This window comes from Littorina saxatilis, linkage group LG8, assembly GCF_037325665.1.
Source record: "Littorina saxatilis isolate snail1 linkage group LG8, US_GU_Lsax_2.0, whole genome shotgun sequence".
NCBI classification, from domain to species: domain Eukaryota; kingdom Metazoa; phylum Mollusca; class Gastropoda; order Littorinimorpha; family Littorinidae; genus Littorina; species Littorina saxatilis.
Window position 1 is genome coordinate 53,887,345 of NC_090252.1, and position 14,544 is coordinate 53,901,888.

At 40.0% G+C, this 14,544-nt stretch overlaps 1 long non-coding RNA gene across 1 annotated transcript; it reads right to left on the minus strand.

Annotated features, from left to right (window-relative positions):
* Window positions 1-2,538: 2,538 nt before the first annotated feature.
* Window positions 2,539-9,457, minus strand: LOC138973838 (uncharacterized). The gene is made up of 4 exons (XR_011458181.1): window positions 9,297-9,457; window positions 5,286-5,366; window positions 4,069-4,115; window positions 2,539-3,333 (listed from the first exon to the last, which is right to left on the minus strand). It is a non-coding gene; the product is annotated as an uncharacterized lncRNA (long non-coding RNA).
* Window positions 9,458-14,544: the final 5,087 nt, after the last annotated feature.

The window sequence follows — 14,544 nt, forward strand, 5'->3', positions numbered from 1 at the left end:
TGGTATGTGTCCAAGTTGTGGTATGTGTCCAAGTTGTGGTATGTGTTCAAGATGTGGTATGTGTCCAAGATGTGGTATGTGTCCAAGATGTGGAATGTGTCCAAGTTGTGGTATGTGTTTAAGTAGTGGTATGTGTCCAAGTTGTGGTTTGTGTCCAAGACGTGGTATGTGTCAAAGTTGTGGTATGTGTCTAAGTTGTGGTATGTGCCCAAGCTATTGTGATGTGTCCAAGTTATGGTATGTGTCCAAGTTGTGGTATGTGTCCAAGATGTGGTATGTGTCCAAGTTGTGGTAATTGACCAATTTGTGGTATGTGTCAAAGACGTGGTAATATCGTCATGTGTTCAAGTTTTGGTATGTGTCCAAGTTGTGGAATGTGATGGGACAATAAAGAAATGGAGACAAAAAATCTAATAGATTCACCGACTTTCGGGTAGCGCGACTCTGTTGTTTCTAGCTTTTCACTCGAAGGAAGCGACCCAAATTTCCCAGCGATGAAACAATAAAGAAAAAGAAGAAAAATCCCAAAGATGTCCATTGACTTTGGGGTATCGCGACTCTGTTGCTGCTAGCTTTCCACTGGGAGGAAGTGATCCGAATTTCCCAGCGACGGGACAATCTAGTAATGATATGGAGAAAGAAAACAAAATCAACGGAGTCGCGCTACCCCAAAACTCAAGGGATTTTGTTTTTGTGCCTTGACTATTGAGATGACAAGAAGATATCGGGAACATTAACGTGATTTGTAAAAAAAATGATTACAAATCACGGGGTGCGCAGACCCTTGATTTTAACTCCCAGGCTCAAAATTGTAAGGTTCAGAAGGTAAAGTTGCTTCTATGAATACCCATTTTGACGTCATCGAAAATTTTACCCAGAATTCACCACTTCCGTACTCTCGCGGACGTTCGAGATACAATGGCCGCCAGATCGGAACGCGAAAACGCTTCGCTTCAGCCACGAAATTCGTCGGATTATGGCCTAAACGATTCCGAAATAAACTGAACCCTGTGAGGGAAGGTGAGAAAACAATTTCCTACGGCATGCATATGTCTGGTTAACCTAAGTCACGCCAAAACGCAAATATACGCGTTTTTGACACCAAAAATAGCCTGTTAGGGTCCTTTAAGGTGACTGCAGGGCAAGTTCAATTTTGCAAGCTAAAAATAAATCTTCTACTACCTTGTCAGTCTAGATCTGGAACTCATGAAGCAGCACTATTCAAATCCCCATAAAGTGAGCTGGTGTTTTTCTAGATCTAAGCATCGACCGAATTCAATAGAAATGTTCCTTGCATGGCATAATTATTTACCTAAATCTGTTATTAAGTTTGTTGAAAATCAAAGTATTCGCGTGTCTGGTTTTTGTTTAGTCGATTATTAGCTTACACGATGTGTGGCTTTTTATTTTGTAAGGGTGGTTTAGCATGTATAAAATGAGACCTAGACCACGTACGCCATGAAAGTAGAGTTCGATCCCGTTCAATACCAAGATTGCCAGTATTACATATTCAGACAACTTTTGGATACATGTGTGGGGCTGTGGTGTTGCAGTGGTAGATGTTTTGCACGGGTATGTAGGTAGGTACGTTAACATCCGTGTGCTTTTGTGCAGGCATTTGTGAAGCAGGAACATGCAACATTTTTGACAAACATCAGGGTTGTGTGTGTGTGTGTGTGTGTGTGTGTGTGTGTGTGTGTGTGTGTGTGTGTGTGTGTGTGTGTGTGATAAAACCAACTAAGCTTACATCCAGCACAAAAAGCTTCAGCTCTACTTCACCAGTCAAAGACAAACGCATTGCTTTATTCAGCTTTCGACACATATATTCACTCGATCAGAATCGAACCCTCTTCATGAATATTTTATTTCAGAAAAAAATAACATATTGATTCTACACAACAAATGGTATTGCTATATGCTATGAACGATGAAGACTAGCAACCGAGACAGATGAGGCATCAAGTTTCTTAGCCTTTTAGCCTCTTATGTTGCATACATGACTTCTTTTTTTTGTATCTCCTGATAACTGACCAGAAAAGTACAAACATCGATTCTACAACTACCTCGTAAACTTCTCGATCGCTAATACACCAGAACATGATACAGTATGCAACACTCAAAGGCTTGATTACCTGTTGCATTGAAACGACAGAAGGAATTAAAAGACCATATGTAACTGAGAGGAACCGATGTATTCAAGTTCAGAACGAAGCAGTTTCTGCCTCAGAGCCTGTATCTCATGCTATGGAGCCACTAGAAGAGAAATGTTTGGCGTAGTTTGACCCAACAGACAGAGAAGTCAAGGGGGGGTACTCTATCGACAGCAGTTGTATTGCTGGTTTGTATTTGATCTTACAAACCATTCTCATTAACTTCTATAAATAGTTTATCGCTTTAGTAAACACTCATCTATTTTGAAGATTACGTAATTTTAAAAAAAATAAAAAATCGCAATTCAATATTTCACGCAAATTTTACTAATCTGCAAACAATTTTGCTTGGACAGGTGTTATGTTAGGGAGAGAGTACGAGTGCGTAGTTAGACATATTTTAAGTTGAGTTGCAGAAATGCTTTAGCCTTGTACGCATTATGTTATTGAACTGCTTTGCGGAGATTTCCAGATCAATTATACGGCGGTGAAAGACTGGTCTCTAGTACGGTCTATACATACAAAATATAAAAATAAACAAACAAACCAACACAAAAAAAGTTTGTGTTGCACGTAGGATTTAAGTATTTAATTGAATAGAAAAGGCAACATCGGAATAAAAACAAATCTCGTGGTTCTCTTGTCAAGGAGTATGCACAGAAAATGAAAGAAGATTGTGGAGTAGGCTGCTTTCTATTCTACTGCTCTAAATTAGCAAGAGGCAAGCTTTACAATGCTATTCGCACCAGGATGCAAAGCATTCAGTGCTAAAGCTCTCAAATCACAATAGTTACAAGACAAAACACACTTCTTGGGGCTACAAGAAATGTTTATATTTTTAAGCACACAATTGGACACATTTTTGTAAAAAAAATGTTATTGCCTCCCTTAAATAAAACTTATTAAAACAAATATTCTGAGAAAAAAGTTATACTTAAAAGCAATGCTATGCAAAATGTTTCAAATTATCTGATAATGAAATTCTACATTAAAATTAAAGCAGATCTAGGGACTTGTGCACATGCACGAAAGTCGCACCCAACATAAAACATAAGAAACTATGATCTGCATCTCTTGTTATGATGATAATGGCTGGCACCTGTCGACCGACTTGCACGCCATAATTATATATGTTTTACTATGCGCCCTGCATGTCAATGGTCTTTCTCTGGGTGACTCGATTCTGAGGAGATAAAGAAAATGCATTTAGTGCAAGCAGTACATAATGACAACACAAATACAATTACTTAAAGTAGCTGCTGGTTTCAGAGTATTTAGTTAAAGGCCCACCCCAACTTGTTTGCCTCAATGTCGCAGATTTGGTCAGACTTTCACATTGAGTAAGACATAAAATGTAACAATGTTTTGATTTAAAAAAAAATATTATTCATTTTTGTCGTGTTTGGCCCAATTCACTGGAAATCTTACTCAAGGACAAGGATTTTTCTTAGGAATATTTGTATGTGAAGCTTCCAAGCCCTAGCTTCAGAAACGTCCAAGAAACCCTCAATAATGGATTTTGTTGTGCCTAGTGATGGCTATCCAACCGAGTGGCGGAGCACTGGTGAATCCTTTCATTTTCCTGATTGCTTGATTCTGTAATGACATTGTGGAGTTGGTAGTTATGTGAGTGTTTAGTGCATGCTCTTCGTTGTTTAGTCGGGGGGAGGGGGGGGGTATTGAATCATCTGATCATAAAGTAAGATTCACTGTGATGTGCAGAGATTTAGTCAGGTACACAAAATTGCTATGCTATCACGAAATTAGATGTTCTATCCTCTAGATGGGCTACACAACTACATCAGATTTCATGGTTGGGTTTTCGCAAGTCAGCAACATGTTTTGAAGTTCTCATTGGGTAATCACGGCTGACATCAAACACAGAAAAGGTGGAAAAAACATAAATCAATGAACTCACCTTCCCTGCATTGTGATACTAGCCATATGGGTCTGCCGAAGTAGCTCCTGCACATATTTAATCAAGTATTCATCTTATTAACATGTTATTGTTAGGAACACGCTTTTTTCTAATATATCAGACTGGAAAGTGCCTCAAGGCTTGGACAATTCAAGAGCTTGCCTATCCCCAATAAAAAAAAACACACATTTAGTATGCAAGTATTTTCAGGGTCTCAAGGTTTTAATATGAAGTCTGTTCCTCTGTGGTCATGGAGAAACAAATTACAAATTAGAACATACTGTTACACAACAAATTCCGAACAATTTAGGTCACACCATAACATAACTCAGAAACAAACAACAGCAATACAATAATTAGTCTGCAAATACCTAAACGTCGTTCACACTAGGTATACACAAATAAAAAAGCACATTCAGGTTTGACAAGTAGACCATTACAGCTGCTGTTCCAGACCATAGGCCATGTTTCCCCTTACTCTGTAATTGTAATCATAATTATTGTTTATGAATTACTTCAGTTTTTCTAAGTAAATCTCTCGTTGTAATTACTGGTAAATGCATTATCCCAATTAAGATATCCTCATATCTAACCTGTGTAAACTTCATTTCAAGGGTTTATTTTTTTTTTAACTGGCCAAGAAACTATAAGCATTCCTCAATTATGTTCCTGTCAGACTCAATGAGCTAATCTTATAAACACAAAATTATAAAAAAGGTAGCATCCTATATTTTCACGTGAATTATAGCTAATCAGAAAACTAGTATTTTTTTTTTAAACTCAAACTGAAAATACAGGCATGCAACATTATCCTTGCTGTTTTGTGATAACCCTTACCATCAACTATTCTATTTCATTTCCATCTTAACAGGCGTAGCATCTCTCTGGAAGCCAAAAGAACACTTTAAATCCCCCCAATACTGGGCCCCCCCGTACAGTAAACATTGCTGTGCATATTTAAAAAAAAATCAATGCCTGAGTCTCCAGTCACCTGTTTATGTTGTTGACCTTGTAGCTTAGCTGTTCAAGAAACTGTTTCTCTGATCACATGATCAAAATTCAAATATAGAATAAACCAATTTTGATTCTATTTCTTCAATAATAAGTTGAACGTCTTCATATGTAATTGCCACAATTTACAGAGTTTCTGAATAAATGCTGCAAGAAAAACCAACAGAGTGAACAGTTTGTAAATATACTAATATACCTATATTTACCTTATGACATGTGTGGTACAGTGGTTACTAAAACGTCCGTTACACCTGTCTGCATATATTAGGTGACAGCCCTGATGGAGACTGAAAAAAAAGTTTCTTTGTCAGTACCCTGTGTATGAGTGTGGTCGGGTATGTTCTGGAACTATTAGAGCACTCCCTATGACCACACACATGTTGCACGGAGGGGGGGCGGGGGGGCTTTTAGAGGTGTAGTTGTTGGACTGTAGTGTAGAGGCTGATTGGCAGTGCTATGGGGTGAGGGTGGAGCTGGGGCGGAGAATATATCGTATGTAATTGAATACTAATAAGTATGATCAGTTAGACTAGAGTTAAAAACTATGTTGATCGCCACAGACATTACATTATGTCAAATCACAAGCATACGTTACTGTACCTTTCGTTTTGCCATTGAGATTGGTAGAAGGCATGCATGTGTAAGTTTACCCCATTTTAAGACCTGATTTTCTCAGGGTTTTGTAGGTCTTCAAAGAAATAGTCTAGCCAAGACTGTGACCCAATCAAACAATGAGTTCATTAAGCTTGATGACCTCAAGACTTATTTTCTTGATAGCTCAGTGGATATTTCAAAGGTGAAAATCTTCTCCAGCAAACATGTTCATGCTGTGACTCTGAAATTAGATAAAAACACGCCACATTTTTGTTTTGCTGATTATCAACACCAACATGTGTGTGAAAATTTGAAGCTTTCGCTCCTAACATAACTGAAAAATATCAACGTAAAGTTATTTCTAACATTACCCCGCTGTGACCCCAAAATATGACGGGGTTAAACCAAACTAAGGTCATACTGAAGTGTTAAAAATTTTTAAACTTTAGCTTCAAAAACATCCGAGATAACCTTAACGTTAAGTTTTTATAAAACGAACTTGACTCCGCTGTGACCCCCAAATGTGACTAGGATCAGCCAAACTGGGGTCACTTCTTGAGACCATCAAACCCTAAGAGTGTGCACAGTTTTAGAGATCTAGCTTGAAAAACATTCGAGATAACCTCAACGTTACGTTTTGACGGAGACATATGAATCCAATTAGTCACCTATTACTCATGTGAGTCAAAAATGGATATAGGTGTGTGTGTGTGTGTGTGTGTGTGTGTGTGTGTGTGTGTGTGTGTGTGTGTGTGTCTGTGTCTGTGTCTGTATGTCTGTCTGTGGTCGCCATACCTCTGAGATGGCAAAAGGTAAGAACACTGCCCTGTTTGACACACACACACACACACACACACACACACACACACACACACACACACACACACACACACACACAATCTAAACCTATACCGCGTTCACATCATGTCCACTTCACATTAAATACTCTTTTTACCGGGTGAATGGGCCACTGTTAGAAATCAGAAAACTCCAAATAAAAAGCTAGATAATTATGTTCACACTAAAAAATGGTACGTACCACATCCGAACACTAAACAAAAATACAGCAAAGTAACCACCGAAATATATCACATCTCATCAGAATCACAGATAAATCATATCATATTTATATAGTTATCGCACAAACACACGCCCGCGCGCGCATGTCATTTGACTCTAACACATGCAGATACAGCCTTAGAGTAAGATTAACAGTAAGATTATAGGTCACAATTGTGAAATACAATATATCTGATTACCACAAATATGACAATTACAGTGGATTACACACACACACACACACACACACACACACACACACACACACACACACACACACACACACACACACACACACACACACACACACATACACACACACACACACACAGATAGAACAGGAACCAGGAAAAATGATATTCAGGAGATGTGTTTTTGGGGAGAGGAGGGGCCCGGATGCTGCAAAAACGCCTCCCAGAAGGCAGAGTTTGGAGCAGGTTATTTGCAGGATGGGTATGGTCGGCCACAGCCTACAATCCTAGATGCTGTTTTGACAATTCTATCTAGCCCGGATTTCTCTGCTTCAGTGGCATTTCCATACGAGACAGTAATGGAGAATGTCAGGATGCTTTCAATGACTGCCCTATAATACTGAATGAGATTTTCTTTTTCAGACCAACTTTTTTGAATTGTCTCAGGAAGTACGTGCGTTGTTGGGGCTTCTTTGTGATCTAAATGATGTTTGCATCCAAAGACGGGTTGTTTGAAATTGTGGTACCAAGGAACTTGAACTCATCAACAGTTTCCACTTTTTCATCTTTAATTATCAGGGGAGTCAGTGGGGTCTTTTTCTTCCTGAAATCAACAATCATTTCTTTCGTCTTCCGGGCGTGTAGGTGTAAATGATTATCCTCGCACCACTGTACCATCTTACAAACCTCGTCACGGTAAGATGACTCGTCACAATTTTGTATCAGGCCCTCAATAGCTGTGTCATCAGAGAACTTTAAGGATGACTACAGAATCATCAGAGGAAACACAATCATTAGTACAAAATAAAAAAGGGTGAACAGGAGGGGAGATAATACACATCCTTGTGGCGCTCCTGTATTTAGATTGAGGGGAGAGGAAAGCATACAATTAACCTTGACAACTTGGGTTCTACAGAGTAGAAAGTCGAGGACCCAATAACACATTTGTACAGGGACTTGCAATTATCTAAGTTGAACAAACAGTTGATGCGGTATGATGGTGTTATACGCAGAGCTAACATGAAGAAAAATAATACGGGCGTAAGTGTTGGCAGACTCGAGATGTTGGAGAACATGGTGCAGGCCCAAGGCCACAGCGTCATCGACAGATCTGATGGCGCGCTAAGCGAACTGGAGGGGGTAAAGGAGCGGGTCAGTGACTGCTTGAAGGTATTTCAGGACACATCTTTCAAAAACTGTCATGACGACTGAGGTCAGAGCGACAGGTCTGTGATCGTTTAACGAAGGCACTTTACTTTGCTTGGGAATTGGAATAATGGTAGATAACTTGAAACAGGTGGGAACTGTGCACTGCTGGAGAGAGTTCTTAAACACATCAGTAAAGACTGGGGCAAACTGATCAGCACAATTGTTTAGCGTAGCTGTAGAAACGTTGTCAGGACCTGCTGCCTTCCACGAGTTCTGTTTTTTAATTGCGACCGCACTTCCGGTTCCGTCACGACAAAGGGAGGAGGGTGAGCCTCGTCCGACAAGTCTCAGTGGGTTTGTGTTCAGCCTCTCAAACCTAGCATACAAGCTGTTATGTTGGTCGGGGAGCAAGGGATCGTCGTTGCGGGTCACTGGTTTCTGTTTGTACTGAGTTATGACTTGGAGCCCTTGCCAGACTTCACAATAGATTACTCAAATTTTAATTGTAATCATAATTTTGCCTAATTAACATATTTTCAATAATGTTCCGTACATTTTTCAGAGTAAACATGGCATATCTGAAAACGAAAAAATAATTTCAGGAGATCATTAAAAAAAATAAGATGAAATCATTTTGTGGGTTGATTACTAAAATATTCATTTTGATTACAATTTTGAGATTTTTAATGACCAAACTCATTAATTGAATTGTAAGCTTCATAGTTGAAATGTAGTCTCATTGTCCGGAGTGAGTCATAGATTAGTTAACTGAAATTTCAATCAAATTGATAAAAAAATGAGAGCGTGACACTGCAATCTCAACTTTCACACAACAACGGATTATGATGTCCCCAATAATATGAATAAAAAATAGGAAAATATGATCTGGAGTATTATAGCCAGAAACTCTCACGGGAAGTTTCATTAAGATCGGTCCAGTAGTTGTCTTGGGTCGTTCTACACGCACACACACACACACACACACACACACACACACACACACACACACACACGCACACACGCACGCACGCACGCATGCACACACGCACGCATGCACACACACACACACACACACACACACACACACACACACACACACACACACCACAACCCTCGTCTCGATTTCCCGTCTATGTTAAGACATTTCGTGAAAACTTGACTATTCATGTACTATGTTGGTTAACACCTTTTAAACTATGTCGGGTGAATTTTGTCCCGCTTCACCTTTTTCTGTTTTCTATTCATGTTGAACTCCAATGCGTACACCGACCATGCCAGAGTTGCCGTGGCCATCCAGCGCATATACGGATTGTTCAGATATTTCAGACCTTGAACTTTTTTCAAGGTTTGAATGCGTTCTTCTGAAACAAAACAAAACAGAAGCAATATTTATCCGACATACTTGAGAGAGACACTCGTGAGATAATAATCGTTCAAATCACACGTGTGTATATCAATGAGGTCATGTCAAGAAAGTCTGGCAGAGCCTGTTTTTTTTTGCACTGCTTATGATGCCAAAGTCACCGAGACAAACGTCATTATAGAACAAAAATTGCGCTCGCTAATTACCCTGATGAATGTTTAGAACTAACAGGTCACGCCACACTTTCAGAGTGACGTTTCTTTGCTTTGACGTAATAGATTGCACGAGGCTTTAGAAGAGATCGAGTTTCCAAAACAAGCGTCTTCAATTTAGCTGCCTCGACTGCAGGACATTTTCAGTAATATACACGTAAGTACAGTATGTAGGATAAACCGAATACTACATGGCTTGCTGTGTTGTACCAGATTTACACTCGTTGCTTTTTCAAATAGTAAACAGCTCGCTTTCGCTCGCAGTTCAATGGTTTTTTTTTTAAACTCGTGTAAATCTGGTACGACACAGCAAGCCATGTAGTATTCTCTATATATCCACTGAGAAACTGTGTTTTCGCATACATCCTGACAACACAACCACGGGCCACTGCGACGTTAAATCAAAGGCGATTTTAGAATAAAATATCCCTTTTTTCAAGACTATGATACAAATAAACTTGAATTTTTTTTTATTGCAACCATTTTTGTACCCCATCTGAAACATTCATTCGCGTGTCATGTCATTCAAACTATCTCTTCCTTTAAAGGCACTCAACTAGGCTGTCTGGCACACTTGTCGAATCAAACATTTCTTTTACAGGGGTTCCAAATAATGGTACCCCCAAAATCGATCTGACATAATCGTAAGGAACCAATTAAAAAAATCGGCAAAAACTCAGATTAGGCATAACTTGGTAACTTAAAGGCCCTTTCCGCCTCACAGGAGGTTTACTGAACGATAACAGCTTTTCACTAAAACAGTATTAATTACCTGATCGAACACACTCGCAATAGCATCCAAAAACATTAAATGGCACTTACAAATCACTTGAATGGCTTTTTAGCACGCGTAAACCACACATCAGTTCTCGTGGTTTATTCAACCCCCGAGCCATCGGGGCCCCGTGTGACGGCCACTTAATTCATACATGACCTATTGAGTCGTTCGCGGTTTCAAAGCGACTCTACATCTGCAATAGCGCGTAATTGTGTACCTCTGAATCTTTGAATCTAAAATTCTATTGACGACTGCGAGTGACACAGACCGAGTGGCGGCGGTTGATTTCAGCAGAAACTTCGTCTGCTTGGGCAATCATAAGATACAGCTCATGTTTTGTGATCGTATACCCTGTCGCGGCAGTGCGTTTTCACGCAAAATGCTCGTCCTAAACAAGCTCAGCAACAGACAGTATCCATTGTTCGGAAATCTCAGTCATTCCAAAAAAAGGGCAAAGTTACACGGTTTTCGGTAGTCTACTTCCCTGCCATCAAGTGAATATGTGCACGCGCCACTCAACTCACAAACTCACCTCGTATGACCTGCATCCGGGCTCCCTTTTTTCAAACTTTCAAAACTTCGAATTGTGCCGGTTCCGGAATACTGCATGTCATCTGAACAAATATCTCTTACGATACGTTTTCATTTGGTGTACGTCTCATATGTTGGCATACGATCCTGAAAGTGTCGAAGCAATCCAGAGGGTCATGGCTGATATACAGCGCTTGTTGCCACATTTTACGCAAAAATCTCCTGTTTTCGATCGCTCGTGCGATTGATGCCTGCATCATTAGCAATGACATAATTGATTTGACTATCTCGTATTATGTCAAAGTTACCAGGGTATGCCTAATCAAAATTGTGTTCGACTTTTTAATTGGTTCCCTACGTTTTCGTCAGGTATATTTTGGGCGGACCAATATTTGTAAGGTGGTTACATGAGACAATTTTGATCCGGAAAATGTGCCAGACAGGCAAGTTGAGTGCCTTTCCTGGCATCATAAGTTTAAATGAAATGACACGGTAATTGAATGTTTTAATGGGCGTACGAATATTGGTGCAATAGTGTTTTTGCCGATTTAATATTTTGTGCACCATTTTATTGCAAATCCCTTGATTACCGTTCTACAATCTTAAGCAAGAACAAAAGCATAAAGACAACTGATATACAAAACTGCAAGTTGCATAATAGGACGTTAGAGATACATTTGATTCAGGAATTTTCTATTTGTACTACTCGTAGCATTAATGGAATGATTTTGAGATGGTTGGTTGGTTTTTGGGGTTTAATGTCTCTTCAGCAGATGCTAGCTGCTATTCGAGACCGATGCAGTTATTTTCTTTTCCCTTCATATGGCAAGTTCTACGTTTCAGACTATTTACATTCAAATCTATCACTGTAAAAGAAGGTTCTAAAAATTAATAATTTTCACTTCTGGTACTTTAAATCTTGTAAAAAATCTTGATCTCTTTTAAAAAGTTAAAAATCTTGTCCGGGGGAACATCCCGGAATAAAACCTTCAGTGTTTCCGCATTGTAGTGTTTGTCTCGAAATTCTTGAACGTCTACACATTTTGTGAGAACATGTTCTAATGTCCATGGTTCGTCACATCCAAAACAGTATGGTGGATCTTCACCTTTCAGCAGATACGAATGTGTAATGTGACTGTGCCCAATGTGTAAGCGACAGAGAACTGTCTCTTCTTTCCTGTTGAGGCGACATTGGGGTAGGCTGTCCGACAGCTGGGGGACGATCTTATGAAGTTTATTTTCTTCACATTCGTCCCATTCACTCTGCCATAGGTACTTTATGTACATGTTGGTGCGAGTTCTGAAATCTGAATGCTTTGTGTGTTTGTCAGTGATGAGTCTTTCTCTGGCTTCTTTAGCAGCTTGATCAGCTGCAGAGTTGCCTCTAATTCCAACATGGGATGGCACCCATGCAAACACAATCCTTTTGCCTTCTTCAATCAGAGATGCATGTAGCTCTTGGATTTCGACCAACAGTGGGTGATCTAGTTGAGTTCTCTTCACGGCGGTAAGAGCCGATAGGGAATCCGACAGAATCAGGAAGTCTTTCTTTTTTGACTGATATACCTGTTTCAGAGCTAGCTGTAAAGCTTTCAACTCTGCAGAAAATACAGAACTGTCATCCGGAAGACGGGCCGAAAAGGCCCTATCGAGTTTAGGACCAGTGACAGAAGCTGATGCCACTTTACTTTCAGCTTTGGACCCATCAGTGTATATTCGTTGATGGGAAGGAAACTCGGTACAGAACTGGCTAAAACACTGTTTAAAAATCAAATCATTTGTCTCTGACTTCTTTAACCTTGTCAGATCGAGTCGAACAACTGGATCTGGCAATGTCCATGGAGGTGTTTCTGTCCATCGATTTTCACTAACATGATCGAGTTTTATCTTTGATTCGGCCAGATGTGACTGAATCCGAGAAGACAGAGGTGCTCGATCATTTGGGTGACTTTCAAAAAATTCAGAGCATTGTGGTTGAAATACGCATTGGTAGGCTGGATTTGTAGGCATAGCTTTCAGTTTCAACACATAATTTAGGGTGAGTTTCAGGCGTCGCAGCCTCAGAGAGGGTTCTTTGGCCTCAAAATATAAGGACTGTACTGGAGACGTCCTGAAAGCTCCCAGACAAAGACGTATACCCTGGTGGTGTATTGTGTCTAATAGCCTTAGGTTGGATTTTGCGGCTCCACCATAGACGACACAACCATAGTCCAACTTGGATCGGATTAAAGCACGGTAAAGTCTGAGTAGGACTGTGCGGTCAGCACCCCAGTCCGTATGAGAAACCACTTTCAATACATCCAGAGCTTTCAGACATGATGTTCTCAGATACTGGATATGTTTAAGGAATGTTAGTCGACGGTCAAAGGTCAGTCCTAGGAATTTAAATTCTTCAACAACCTTGACAGGATTACCATTCAGGACCAGAGAGGGTTCTGGCATGGCTCCCCTTTGTTTGCAAAGATGCATACAGACAGTTTTGCTGGTGGAAAATTTGAAACCGTTCTCTGTTACCCATTTTTGCACCTTGTCGATACATAATTGAAGCTGCCTTTCCACTCTATGTAGGGATTTGCCACGCACACAAAGTGCAAAGTCATCAACAAACAAGGATGACTCGGATCCTTTCAGTACTGCCTTTACTATGTTATTGATTTTGATGTTGAACAACATGGGTGATAGAATGCTTCCTTGAGGAACACCCATCTCTTGTTGACAGAACTCTGATAGGTTGGGACCGACCCGTACTGTAAAAAATCGATTACTTAGAAATCCTTCCACAAAAACAGGGAGACGTCCACGAAAACCCATTTCATGCAAATCAGCTAAAATACCGTGTTTCCAGGTCGTGTCGTAAGCCTTCTCGAGATCAAAAAATATAGCTAGTACATGTTCAGATCTCGCAAAGGCCTCTCGAACGAAGGTCTCAAAACGTACCAAATGATCAGTGGTGCTGTGTCCCTTTCGGAAGCCACATTGCACATCACTTAAGAGGTTTTGTTTTTCTAGGTACCACACCATCCTAGCGTTGACCAATCGCTCCATGGTTTTACACAGACAGCTGGTCAAGGCTATCGGACGGTAGTTGCTGGGGTTTGTATGATCTTTACCTGGTTTTGGAATGGGGACAATCATCGCTTCTTGCCATGAAGGTGGAAAGGATCCACTCTCCCATATGTGGTTAAAAACCTTCAGCAAGACCAGAAGACAACTTTCTGGTAGGTGTGTGAGGAACTGATAATGTATTCCGTCCAGCCCCGTTGCTGAGTTGTTGCATTTTTGTAAGGCTTGTTTGAGTTCAGTTATACTGAACAACTTGTTGTAGTTCTCCTCATTCTGAGATGAGAAGTTTATGGGTTTACGTTCTTGGGTGGCTTTGATTTTTTGAAAATCTGTGCAGTAATTTTCTGTTGATGAGTTTTTTTCCATTGTTGAAGCCAGATTTGCTACTTCATTCTTTTGGGTTATAAGGGATCCATTTACCACAAGGTGGTTAATTGATGCAGATCCTTTTTTCCCTTTGATTTTACGAATAGCATTCCAAACTTTACTTGATGATACCTTAGAGTTTAAGTTTGAGCAAAAAGA